This window comes from Macaca mulatta, chromosome 13 (assembly GCF_049350105.2).
Source record: "Macaca mulatta isolate MMU2019108-1 chromosome 13, T2T-MMU8v2.0, whole genome shotgun sequence".
Taxonomy (NCBI): domain Eukaryota; kingdom Metazoa; phylum Chordata; class Mammalia; order Primates; family Cercopithecidae; genus Macaca; species Macaca mulatta.
The window spans coordinates 84,659,413-84,673,008 of NC_133418.1; the positions used below are offsets into that span (position 1 = coordinate 84,659,413).

Below are 13,596 nucleotides of genomic sequence, written 5' to 3' on the forward strand. Positions count from 1 at the left end.
CATTCTGTTTGCCTAATTATTGTCAGCATCACCCACGCTGGTATATTGTTGAAGGGAACTGTAGTGCCTGTCAGAGCAGGCACCTGCCATTCTCCTTTCCTCCTCACTCTACTCCTGTCGTTGTGATTACAGTTTGGGCATTATCCATCTTTGCTGCAGGAAATGCTTTATTAATCTTGCAGTCCTGTGTCCATGTGGAGATGTGGTTCTGCCATCCAACCAGATAGGAAGACAGAGCAGAAAAAGTTACTGGAGAATTTCATGAAGGTCAAATTAAGAAAAAGGACAATTTAGTTCAGTTAGGTCCTTTGCACACTGAGGGACATGCAGAGAAATCACTTGCTTTATGGGTTTGGATTGGGAAATTATCTATTTATGTAATCACACTGCTTTGAAAGGGAAGGGAATTAATTGCTTTAATTAACTCCAGTAAAGACTAGATTGTCACAGGGGGAGTGTTGATATAATGTGCTTTGAGTGATCTGATATGCTCTTGGAAATAGTGGCTGGAAATAGTAGCTATCTCTGCAATCATTTTCCTTTCTCTGGGACCTCACTGATGATGTTCCTGCCATAAACTAGGCTGCCTAGAAGGTCAAAAAGAGAAGGAAAGTTCAAAAAAAACAAAAGGTGGTAAACAGCTCATTTCCATAATTACCATTGATTTTTTCAGGAGTTTCATTATCATGTCTTCGGTTTCCTCTGATTTGGGCCCATCTAATTTTCCACCAGTAGCTGATTGCAAGTGAATGGGACATGGGAAGTATGCTTGTGTGTTGGGAAGACACTAGAGTACACTGGTGAGCTAAGATCTTTATATTTATTTTATATCTTTATTTTTTCCAATGAGCTAAGATCTGAAAATGATTTTCATCATGCATTTAGCTAAAGCCCAATTAAAAAGATAGTAGTAGACTCTATATTTAGATTCAGGCTGAGAATTTTGACAATATATAATAAATACATACACAGATATGTATATTTGTTATGATGATTCATTTTAATTTTATTTACTTACTTGATGGGCTCAATCTTTTAATTTGTCAGATGAGACTGCAGAGACTTTTGAGGCTGAGTTGCTGATGGGCTCACCTACTGTTCTAAAGGGAAGCAACATTCTCCCCTCTCAAGTTTCAGAAAAGGGAAGGCAGCCAGAGAGTGATGCAAAAGGCTGTCCCAGGTGGCAGATTAGAGAGATGTACTCCGCATCCCCAACCCTGTGGATGCAGGAAGTACCCTTGGCCTCAGGCATCCTGTAGGCCTAAAGTGAGTTCTGGGGAAAGCCCAGCTCAAAACCTGATGATAGGCCTGCAGCCTTCTCTAAATACTTTTTTTTTTTCCTGCCCTCCATTGCTTGGCTTAGCATTAGGAAAGGTCGAGTGATTTAAAAAACAGCAACAAAATAAAGCTAATAAGCATTATTTATGGAGCAATAATGTGTCCAATAGGGAGTGAATAATTTAAGACAGAGGAAACAGGAACATTAAATGCATCCAGTAGAACACTTTAGACGTAAAGATAGAATCACTCCCATCATGCACCCTTTGAAAAGAGGACTGTCATTTACATTTTCCTTCTGGCATTTTTTGTCATGTAAATGCATATACATGTATATGTATGCATCGTAATTATCATACATTCTTGAATTCATGAAAGTATATCTTGGTCAGTGAGCCTTGCTCTTAAAACACATTAGAGTAACCCCATTAGAACCCAGGCAGCCATCTCAAAAAGGAATTTTATATTCCACACCTCTCCTACCCTCTTCCACAGAGTGTGTGATGTGTCCTTAAGAGTGTGTTGACGTCATTCAGTTAGGAGTGGGAAGGACCAATATCACCGGATGTTCATTTTGGGAGTCAAGTAAAAATGCAGTGTGTCTTATGGTTTTAGAAATTTCTTGCAAGAATACGCAGATATTGCCAGGTCACAGTCTCATTGTCGTTACCCATCCTGTGGCTTCGGTTAGATTTTTGAGTTCCCATATAGCACTAGAAACAGTCCCAGGGCCTGTCAGCATTGCTCTTCTAGTTTGCAGACCGACACCCCTGTACCATGGCCCTAAATTCAGTTCTGATACACATTTGGACACAAGGATGGTGCCAGAGAGCACCAAATGCAGTCCTTCCTTCCATCTTTTTAGTGGAAGTTTCTTGGGCTCAGGGTAATCACATTTCCTTGACTAATTGATGTGACAAGTATAGCATTTTGCTTACTTTTCTGCCACAAGGCTTGCCTTATAGATATGTTTAAAGGATACCGTGATAGTCTACTCTTAACATAGTTTGTCAACTAAGGCAGAGGAGGTACCCTCAAACTCTTCTCATTATTCTCTTCATTCTCTTCATTCTGCACGTATTTTCCACAACAAAATTATGAGATGCTAAAGCTGGAGGCCTTCACTGTACAAACAAGAAAAGGTGAAGTAACAGAACCAGTCTCATAATTGCAAAAGAACCTGAAGCACTGAGGTTTCCTGACACTCAGTCCAGAACACTTTCCCCCTACTCCACATCGGCCTCTTTTTAACAGTGGAGATCTTCTCTGTACAAAATAGTTTAGAAGAAATGCTGTACATTCTCCCTTTGAATGTACGTGATGAGAGATAGTCCAATAGCTGGGTGGCATTGTGAGCTTCTAGGACCTCCCAGAAGCTGAGGATCTGTATCCCTGCCATGGGCTGCATCTCCAGCTGGTTTTCTGCCCACTCACAGCCTGCAAGTGTGCAGATGGTGAGGATATCATCATTTCCACCATGGGGGGTGGGGGAGAGTAGGGGGAGAAAAGACACTGTTTCATTTAAGTTTATTTCGAATTCCTTGTTGTTTGTCATGTTAACATTCTCTCACATTTGCAGACATTAACCAACAACTAGGAGGAAAAAATTCTTGTTGTAAGCGCAGATATAGAGAAATGGCATCTAAGAAAAGGTCTGTCATTTATGGAGAGGAAGTGAAGCAGAAAGGAATAAAAAGCAGAGAATGAAGAGAGTCAAGGAAAAAATAGAGAAATAAATTAGGAACAGGCGAGATAGAAGGAATGGAAGAGTCAATGACAGGGCTAAATCCTATACTGTTTTTATAATTGAATAGTGCCTTGCACATCAGCCCAGTGTTTACTCTTTGATATAATTGCCTGCTCATCAACATATGCAAAATTACAGTTGCTCAGTATGAACACTCAAAGATGTTAATATTGCCGTAATGAGCCTGTCAATCTTGTGAAAATGAACAGTAACCAATATGCTGGCAGAAGTTAATCTCCAGAGAGTTTGGTGGATCTGATCACTTACCAGTTGTTCAGATCAACTAGACAGCATTAGAGTGGCATTACCTTGGAGTGTATATGTTGTAGGTTAAAACAATATTATGGAGGAAAATTTGAAATAATAAAAAAGGAATTTTTAAACCATTTCTATTTGAAAATGATATTTTCAACAGTTCAAGAGCATAACTCTTTACTGCATTTAGCTTCATGTTTTCTGATGACCTTTCTGAAGAAGCTGTCTGATGGAGGATCTAAATAGCCTGGAAAAAAAAAAAAGGTATGATTTACAACTTAAGAGCATTTTGATAGAAAAAGGGTATGTTATTTATTCAATATGCCAGCTCTGAAACTGAGTTTTGCATGCCGTCTTACAAAGTGTGGCATTCATTTTGATCCTTAATAATGTAAGGAAATTACTTAAGACCCCAATCTCATTTCTATTTTTAATTTATCAATGACTTAGCCATTGGAATTAGCTTTTATTTTCTTTTTTATTAATTTTTTTGACACATTGTAAACATTTCTGGAGTATGTGTAATGTTTTGATACATGCATAAAATGTGTAATCAGGGTAATTAGAATATCCATCATCTCAAACATTTACCATTTCTTTGTGTTGGGAACATTAAAAAGTTTTCTTCTAGCTATTTTGAAATATAAAATCAGTTATTATTAACTGTAGTCACTCTATTGTCCTGTCAAACACTAGAATTTATTCTTTCTAGCTAACTGTATTCTTGTACCATAAACCGTTTCTTTATCCCCCCTCCTGCTATCCTTCCTAGCCCTTTTTTTTTTTTTTTTTTTTTTTTGGAGATGGAGTCTTGCTCTGTTGCCCAGGCTGGAGTGCAATGGCATGATCTCCACTCACTGCAACCTCTGAACCTCTGCCTCCCGGGTTCAAGTGATTCTCCTGCCTCAGCCTCCCAAGTAGCTGGGATTATAGGCACCAGCCACCATGCCTGGCTACTTTTTGTATTTTTTAGTAGAGACAGGGTTTCACCATGGTCAGGCTGGCCTCGAACTCCTGACTTCAGGTGATCCGCCCACCTCGGCCTCCCAAAGTGCTGGGATTACAGGCATGAGCCACCACACCAGGCCCTCTAGCCTCTTTTAAGTACCATTCTACTCTCTACCTCTATGAAATCCACTTTTTTATCTCCCACATGTGAGTGAGAACACATAATATTTGTCTTTCTGTGCCTTGTTTATTTCAAATTAACATATGTCCTCCAGTTCCATCCATGTTGCTGCAAATGACAGGATTTTATTTTTTATGGCTGGACAGTATTCCAATATATACACAAAATGTGTGTATGTATATTCCATATATATACACACATTTTGATTCAAATAGATATGTTGAGCCAAATTTATATATGTATATGTACATATATATACACACACACATATATACGTGTATATATGTGTGTGTGTATATATATATATATAACGTTTTCTTTACCCATTCATTGATAGATTTTCTTTAACGTATGGCTACGGATGCTAACATTCACCTTCTGATTAAATTGAAACTCTCCAATAAAAGAAGAGCTGGTTTGCATCTTATTTTATCCCCCTTCTAAGCAAGCAACTTATATGATGACAGGTCTGAAGAGAAACATTTAAAACTGCACTATCTTGGCCGGGCGTGATTGCTCACACCTGTCGTCCCAGCACTTTGGGAGGCCGAGGCAGGTGGATTACTTGAGGTCAGGAGTTTGAGACCATCCTGGCCAACACGGTGAAACCCTGTCTCTACTAAAGGTACAAAAAATTAGTTGGGCATGGTGGCGGGCGCCTGTAATCCCAGTTACTTGGGAGACTGAGGCAGCAGAATCACTTGAACTCAGTAGGCAGAGGTTGCAGTGAGCTGAGATCACTACACTGCACTCCAGCCTGGATGATAGAGCAAGACTCCATCTCAGTCAATCAAAATACAAAAGTACTATCTAAACAAAAAAAATTGTAAACATATTTGCAAATTTAGAAAGAGCTGCTTTATATCTTGATTTTGTCAAACTTCAACTCTGTAAAAGAATAAACCAATGAAGTCCAACATCTGAACCCAGATTCACTTCAGTAACCTATAAATTCTCTCTATATGAATAAATTCATACAACCACATTATAGAAAATTTGGAAATGAAAATTAAAAGAAAAAAATTCATAGTTTGCTCAACAATTCAACAGATTTGTAATCATATTGCATATATGGTTATATAAAAACAAACTTTCACTAAGCTTTATAATAACATATTTTGCTATTACACACTCTAAACATTTTGGGGAGCTGAGACTACTTGTATCTACACTGAATTTATTCATAATACCCGACGTGTATTGAATGAATGAAATTATTGAAGGTGAAATAATTGCATTTGTATATACGGTTGGATTAGATAAACTTCTAAAAGAATAGAGAGATGAAAGTCACATGAGGCTTACTGTGCATGCATTTACTTATTAAATGGCGGCCTCCGTCAGGCTGAGATTCAGCTGTTCACCCTCTCCCCCAGCTTCCAGTCACTGCCCTTGCCTGGGAAGCACAAAACAAACAAGCTGAACGTCTGAATGAAAAGATCCCCTATAAGACTACCTTGCACAGCTTATCAAAATGCAAGGATTAAAGTATTATTAAGAAAAGAATCATGAGACAATGCACAGGCCTTATAAGCTTTATTTACAGGTAATTTACTAAGATGTGAGCCTTGATCTACCAGGTTTTTCTCCCAGGGTCACAGATGGCCCTCTTTGGAAGAACGACTCTTCCATTCTTGTTATTTCTCCCTCTCTGCCTGCCCCCTTTTCCTGCTCTTCTGAGATGAAGCATGCCACACAACAATGAAGAGATTTTCCACATTAGCAGTATTGCCAGCCAGCCACTTCTCTTTGTGTAAGTCTGTTTACACAGTCTCCTTGGCAACGTAACGTAGAAGTTGATTTTTCTTTTTTATATCTCTGACTAGCAGGTTTGGTTTTCCCCTTTGTCTGAAGCTTATCTACCTCACACACTGAATTATTTCTATTGAGTTTTATTTTATTAATTCAAAAAAGAGAATCATTTTCACACCTTAGTATTTTAGCAATATCCCCTGCAGAAATCCAATATTTTCAGGGACTCTTAAAAAATGCTTTAAAGTAATTACTGAATAAAACATTTCTTCTCGATTAGAACTTGCTACTATTTAACTCTCCCGAGTTCTATAGACTGTATATATTCTCCAACCTGATGCCTTCATTTGATAGCTGGAGGGAGTTCAGGGCCAACCAAAAAGCCAGAGTAATCATCAAATTCTGACCCTCCTTAGTTTTGTGATCCAAGCATTGGAACTACAGAACAGTTACAGGCACGTTTTTGCATATACATACACGATTTCAGCTATATTGTGCTAAAGCACACTGGAGAAACATCCCATTTTCCAAAACCCCAAATTCTAAACCAGTGGAACACAAGGCACATTTATCATAACTCATGGGTAAATGTGGGTTATAGAGAGACTCGTACCCTTGGCTAGGGGAAAGTTTCTTTAGTAGCAGATCACTACAATATGACCAAATAATGTTCCATAAGTACATCTATTGAAAAGATTAAAATTAACTAGAAGACTCACTCTTCACAGAGATAGGCATCAGAATTATAAACACACAAGGCTCTTGACACCCCCCATGCTTGCAGTTTCCTGTCATGATATGAGAGCATGTGTATGTTGAAAATTTATTCAGATCATTTCTGTTGTAAAGTGCCAGCTAATGATCACGAATTTTAATAATACTGGAATTAAGTTGGATAATCTATTGTTTGCCAAGGTCTCAGATTGTTTTCTCCAGTTAGTACTTGTAATCTCTTCATAATGCATATATTATTCCCAACTTGTAGATGATAAACTGAAATTCAAACATGTTAAGTAATTTGTCTATTGTCCAGAGCAAGAATTTTAACTCAGCTTAATTCCAAAATCCTATTCTCTTTACCCTGTATTGAATTTCTTTCCCCCAAATTATAAAATATTATTATTTCCAGACAACTTTTATTCTGCTAACATGTTGTGTTTATTTGTCATCACAATGTCCCTTTAACAGTTTAAGCTAAGGAATTGTTTTGTAGCTTGTTAAGTCAGGTTACAGAACAATGGCTTGGTTAGAATTACTTTAAAATATCTCACACATACATACACCTGGAAGGTTTTGAGTAAAGACCTGGACCGATAGATTAGGATGTTTACTTTTTAATATAACGTCAATATCTTTCTTTGAAACAAGTACTGCTACTTATCAAAATATATATTTTGTTCTATTAAAATCTCCAAATTGCACATCAATTAGTCATTACATTGACGTCTTCACCCTTTCTGTTTTAAGTAAGATCTAGGTAGGGATAATACAGAGTAGAGACACATTTTGAGCCAAGTAAAAAATTGGAGCTTGTCAATACTCTCAGTATTTAAGTGATTCCCTGGCAATTTTTACTACCTGCAACATGAGAAATACATTTCACTTATTCAATTTGATGGTAATAGTCACACTGACTTTAAGTACAATTTACGAAAAACAAAGCCAAGATTCTAAAAGCTTGAATATTTTTAGAGGAATCATCTAGAATAGTGCTTCTAAATATGGTGTGAATTGGGAGAAAAGAAACACCTCCTCTCCCTTGACACCTTGTTGGAGACTGTGGCATAGGCCTCTCCACCCATTTAAGCACTTAGGGTTATGAAAATAATACAGAAAGTGGAAAATTATGCAAATGAAAGTACAGAGACTAAATTTTGAAAAATGCTGATGTAATGGGACACATTGCTTTGGTCTATCCTTTTTTTAAAAGTAAAAATACCTAAAAGTTTTGCAACCACTCTTCTCTTTATTTCAAAAGGTTTTGAGAGTATATACCTCAAAAATGGATAGGCATTTCTAGATCAAAACCCTATTTTTTACTTGATAGACATCATAACAGAGACATTTTTAATCAGTTAATTTCAGCTCTGCATACGTATACATATGCAGTTGATATAACATCAAACTTTTTTTGTTCTATTTAACATTTCGACATCGTAGTGCAGATCTTAGCTTAATTCATGAACTTGATGAACTTCAAAAGTTATTGAGTTCTTTCCAAAAGAAGTAAAATTTGACTGCTTACATTTGACTGCTTATAACATCATGAAGAAAATTGGAAGGAGCCATAATTCCATCTCCAGAGCAATGGAATTTTGTGAAAGTTGGTTTCCCCGTTGTTTGTTTCCTAGACGATATTGTAGCAAGACACAAAGGGCCCAGGGACAGTTGGCAAGCTGATCACATCTGAAACTCGGCAAGTCATCCTGTTCTCAATGAATGTCCCTAGAAATAAAAATTATTCTGCCCCTGGTGATGTGGAATCATGTTAAAAGACATCACCAGGTGAAGACTTTTTGTTCGTTCTGAAATTGTTTATGATCATAAGGTTACTTGACTATGCATAGATAAATAATACAACTCCTTCCAGCCAGAAATGAACCTAAATCCCAAAAGATCAGAATTAGATCTTGGCTATCAATAGCCAGTAGTCCCACCTTCAGTCTTTCTCCTGGCTATCATCATCTTAATTTGGATACACATGACAGTCTATTTATGCCCATGCCATAGATTACGGAAAGGGGAATTGAATATAGGTTGTCAAACCTAGAAAAAATGACATATTTTATTACCTCCCCAAACAAAACCTCAGTAGATACCTTAGTTCATTCAGACTTCCATAACAAAGAACCATAGACTAGGTGGCTTATAACAACAGAAATGTATTTCCCACAGTTCCAGAGCCTAGAATCTCCAAGGTCAAGGCTCTGGCAGAGTCGGTGTCTGGTGAAGTACGATTTCCTGATTCATAGACAGCCATCTTTTCGCTGTGCCTTCCGGTGGTGTGCTGGTAGGGCAAGGGAGCTTTCCAGGGCCTCTTTTATAAGGGCACTAATCTCACTCTTCAGAGTGACCCAATCACCTCCCAAAGGTCCCCACCTTCTCATCCCATCACCCTGGGAGTTAGGATTTCAACATATGAGTTTGGAGTTGGGGAAACATAAACATTCAGCCATTAGCAATAGGGAAGCTTTAAAATCAATTTCAAATAACTGTAGAAAACTGACCCCTTTAGTTGGTATTTTATTTTTAATCCATAGTTAAGAACATTCAGGCCTCTTAACATATCTTAATATCATCAAAAATGTAGAAATTTGTATTTATTCCATGGTGTGCAGTTTTTTAAAAATCCATCAACAATTTTTGGTGTAATAGAGAACACACCTTAAATAAATCGAGCAATCTGTTTTAAGAGACTCAGAATCACTACCTAACATCACGTTTGAGTTCAGGGAACACACACTTACAAAATATTGCTCTGCCACTTTATTGAGCATTGAGTATCGCTGACATAAGTTTTTTGCCTCCAACTCTATTTCAGGTAATAGTGAACATAGCATTGAACGTGGAGTACTGTTCTACAATTAATTACCTGCAAGGCCTATCAGAAAGTCACTTAACTTCTGTGCATATTGGGTTTCTCCTGGGTCTCACCTTTGAAATGAGGGCTGCCAGAGATAATCCCTAAGTCCCTTTCCTCTTGTTATTTATGCATTTTTATTAGAATTCTATGTATACATATGCAGTTACTTTTAATGTAGTAACAAAACATTTAAAATGGAGTTATAAACTGCAGTGATTAAAATGTTTATTATTTGAACAAAGGCCAATACAGCTAATGTGACACGTGACTTATATGCCCTGAGCCTTTTTTCCTCATTTTTGTAGCAGCATCTGGAGCTCTAGCATAAGGAAGAATGTATTTAAATAATAACATTAGTAAAATTCATGCCTCAGATCTCTCTCTACACACATACAACACACACACACACACACACACACACACACACACACACACACACATTTGCTGTTTTCTAAAGTTGCTTTGCTAAGGCTTCTTCCATATTCTGAGATTAAGCCTTCTCAGACTTGTGGCAAGTGAAATAAAACAAGATATTTCTGGATTTGGCTTAACCTAGAACCTGGCTGTTCAGGACCATGGTAGAACTAAGAAAAGCTGAGCACCTTGCCTGTACCCATGACAGCTCTCTGGGGACAGTAATCGCTCCATTCCAGGCTGCAGAAAGCTAATACCGTGTGCTTGGAAAACTCACCAAGGCTCAAAGGCTTCACATGGTTAAGAGTTGATTCCAAGGTGCCATCTCTTTGCTTCTGTCCAGGAAAATGGCCAAACTCTCCTATAATACTAATCTATAAGAAATATGCTGGCCTTTCCACCCCAGCATGATTTCACACTAAAGTGGCTATTCCTCATTCTTCAGATATTATGTTTCTTAACATGTAAGAAAAGATGAAAGAATCCAAGGCAATAATGGAAAATATATATATATATATATATATATTTTTTTTTTACCAGAAATCTGTTAGAATACAGGCTTTGCCAGGCACTGGTAGCTACTGTGTTTGCACAGCCCTAGTCACATCTAACCATTTCCTTTTAAAGTGACAGACTTAAAAAAAAATTCCTCTGAGGTGTCATAATAGAATCCTATGAAAAAGTAGCCAGAATTTTAAAACTTTTCTGTTTGAGAGTTCTAGCCTCCCATGAATAGCCTTAGTCTGAAAGCATATCAAAGCAATATGACTTCACCATCCATCTTCTGGAATTAATGAAGTAGCAGTGACTTTTCCTTATGAAAGGTCTGTTTGGAGGGCAGTGTTGGAAACACAGTGCACTCAACTGGCAGACCTTGAAGGCAAGATGTGCAGAAGAATTGACTGCACAGGAATCAGTCCTGAGCAGACTGATTACCCCATAGTGTCTGGCTAAGCTGCTGTTATCCAAGGTTCTGCTGAATAAAACTCATGGAAGAACAAACGAATAAAGTCTGTCTTCAGGACTAGTTGGAAGCATTTACAGTGAACCATACCAAGTAAAACTGAAGAAAAAAAATTCAGTTGCCCTATTTGACTCTGGCCAAAAGTTACATGATTGCAGGGTAAACCCAATAAAAGCAGACGTTTTGAAGTGGAATCAGGACCACAGTCTGCATATTTCAAGTTTCCCCTGTTGAGAATGTATTTCTAAAGTAAAACTGAGATAGATGTGTACCACATGCTTGTAGTGTGTGTGTAACCACCCATATCCAAGATGTGCAACTATAAAACCTACATCTGGAATACTTTTTTTTTTATTTGATCTTCTATGTGCAGTTTAAAAATTAAGTATTGCCTTAGCAGAAAAAGAAGCAATTAAAACCTGTGAACACTTTTAAAGGACAAGAGGTTAATTGAAAAGCTATTTTATAAACTAGTCCAAGACACGTCATATGGCATAATGATTAAAATCATACGTCACTGGGATGGACCTGTAGGATCCTAGCTCAGCTTCTTAAAACTATGTAACCTTGGTCAAGTTCCTTGACTTATGTAAACATCAATTTCCTCATCCATGAAATGAGTCTCAAATGAAAGTAATGTATATAAAGCAATCAGCAGTCTCTGATAGAAACCTCTTACCATTCTACGAGATTTAATTGTAGCTTAGAAACTGGACATGATGTCAATCTTGAGATATCTGTCATGATTTTAAAATGTGTTTTTCACAATATACATCACAGGAGAGCAGCAGATAGTCCAGAGAAGGAATGATTAAAAAAAAAAAAAAAAGAGGTCTGACTTTTTAAGTAATATAAAACAAAATGACAATATTAATGCAAAGACATGTCTGGTTTTGCCTGATTTATTTTGCTAAATTCAGTGGTTCAAGTGGATCTTGTACCTTACTAGTTATTTTCAAAGCAGAAGCAAACAGATACATACAGCACAGAGTCAGAGCGTCCAAAAGTTTTACCCTGTCAAATTCCAGGATTGCTATGTTGTCCTCCTGCGCACTCTGTCCTGAGAAAATGCCACTAACCCACTTTAGATTTGCATATTATTCTTCTGGTGGACACTTGGCCTTTCACTGTGAATTTTGTCATAAGGAAAATAATGACTTGAACTTATTTCTTAACAGACAATCCGTATGACTACATAGTATATGTTGAGAGCTGGAGAGGGATATCAGAGAGATCAGGTATAGGCTCCCAAACTATAGAGCTGGGTTTCACTAGGGAGAGAGAGACCTGTACATAGAACAGCACAAAAAATAGAATCCCCAGCTTCTCCTATGTGCCACTTCCATAAGACTGGGTCCATTGGAGTGGGAATGATTCTTAATTTATACTGAATTCTTCTTTTGAGTATTTTCATGGCTATCACATATGGTGCATATCCTAGGACATTTCAGGTTGCTCAGTTGTATTGGTTGCCTATTTTTAACATAGCCATTTATATAACTCAAGAGCCAGGAAGCTACCTTTGAACACTGTAAATTGTCAAATGGTTTTTTATTTCCTAGGTTGCTTATCACTTGGCAAATATGTACAGCAGACCTTTTCCAGAGAATGCACTGGGTCTTATCCCCTAGACATTCCTTCTCTTTGTTAAATGTCTCAGGCAGGGACTCCAGCAACCCTTTCCTTGGGAGGAAGAAGCCTCTAGATTTCAGGAGTGCCCTCCAGTGGCTGACCTGCTGTCTAACTAATCCTCTACTGATTTCCCTGAGGCTGACTGGGGCAGCACTTCCTGCAGAGCTAAAGCCCATCTGAAAACTGAGGTAGGATCTTCTCACTTAGAAATATCCAGCGGTAGGAAAAGGTCTCGATCATTGCATTGATGAGTGCCTTGTGTCAGAAAGTTTGTGGGGTTTGGTGGTTTTTTTTTTTTTTTTTTTTTTTGGTTTTTCATATCATGCACACCACTTGCCTACTCAGCTCCAAAAACAACATTCTGTCACAGCAATTGCCAGGGAAAAACATGAGGTGGAAAAATCAGAGTAACGTCTTCCCTTGGGGTGAGATTATACAGGAAAAGTCATCCGACAACTCCCAGCCTGGACTTCATAGGTCAGCAAGAAAGGCTGTCATTACCTTAGCGTTGTTGGGAAATTTAAAGAGATAATAGATGTGGAAAAGCTCAGAAGGAGACTCTCACATAGTATATGCTCAGTTAATGATGGCTGTTAGCCTGTGGGTCTCTTCATGGGCACTGACGCTTTCCTAATGCATCTCCCACCTCTAAATCAAGAGTCCAGTGTATTTACTTACTTCCTAACCCCCTAGTGAGGAGATACCAGGAAAGCTTCGAATTTTCTACAGAGGAAAGCTTAGAGGAGGTGATGTGGTAAGAATATAAGGCTTGCAGCTGTGTTTTCACAGCACGTTCCATTAAATTGCTCAAATGTTCATTTTTTTTTAAATAACAAAAGGGC

The 13,596-nt window shown here is 37.8% G+C and overlaps 1 protein-coding gene across 17 annotated transcripts in view; it reads left to right on the forward strand.

Moving 5' to 3' along the window:
* SLC8A1 (solute carrier family 8 member A1) overlaps nucleotides 1-13,596 on the forward strand; it is a 493,745-nt gene that overhangs the window by 356,891 nt on the left and 123,258 nt on the right. The window contains exon 1 of one of the 17 annotated variants that reach the window (XM_077958224.1): nucleotides 12,480-12,942. The gene's annotated coding sequence lies outside the window, so the exon portion shown is untranslated. 17 annotated transcript variants of the gene reach the window in all.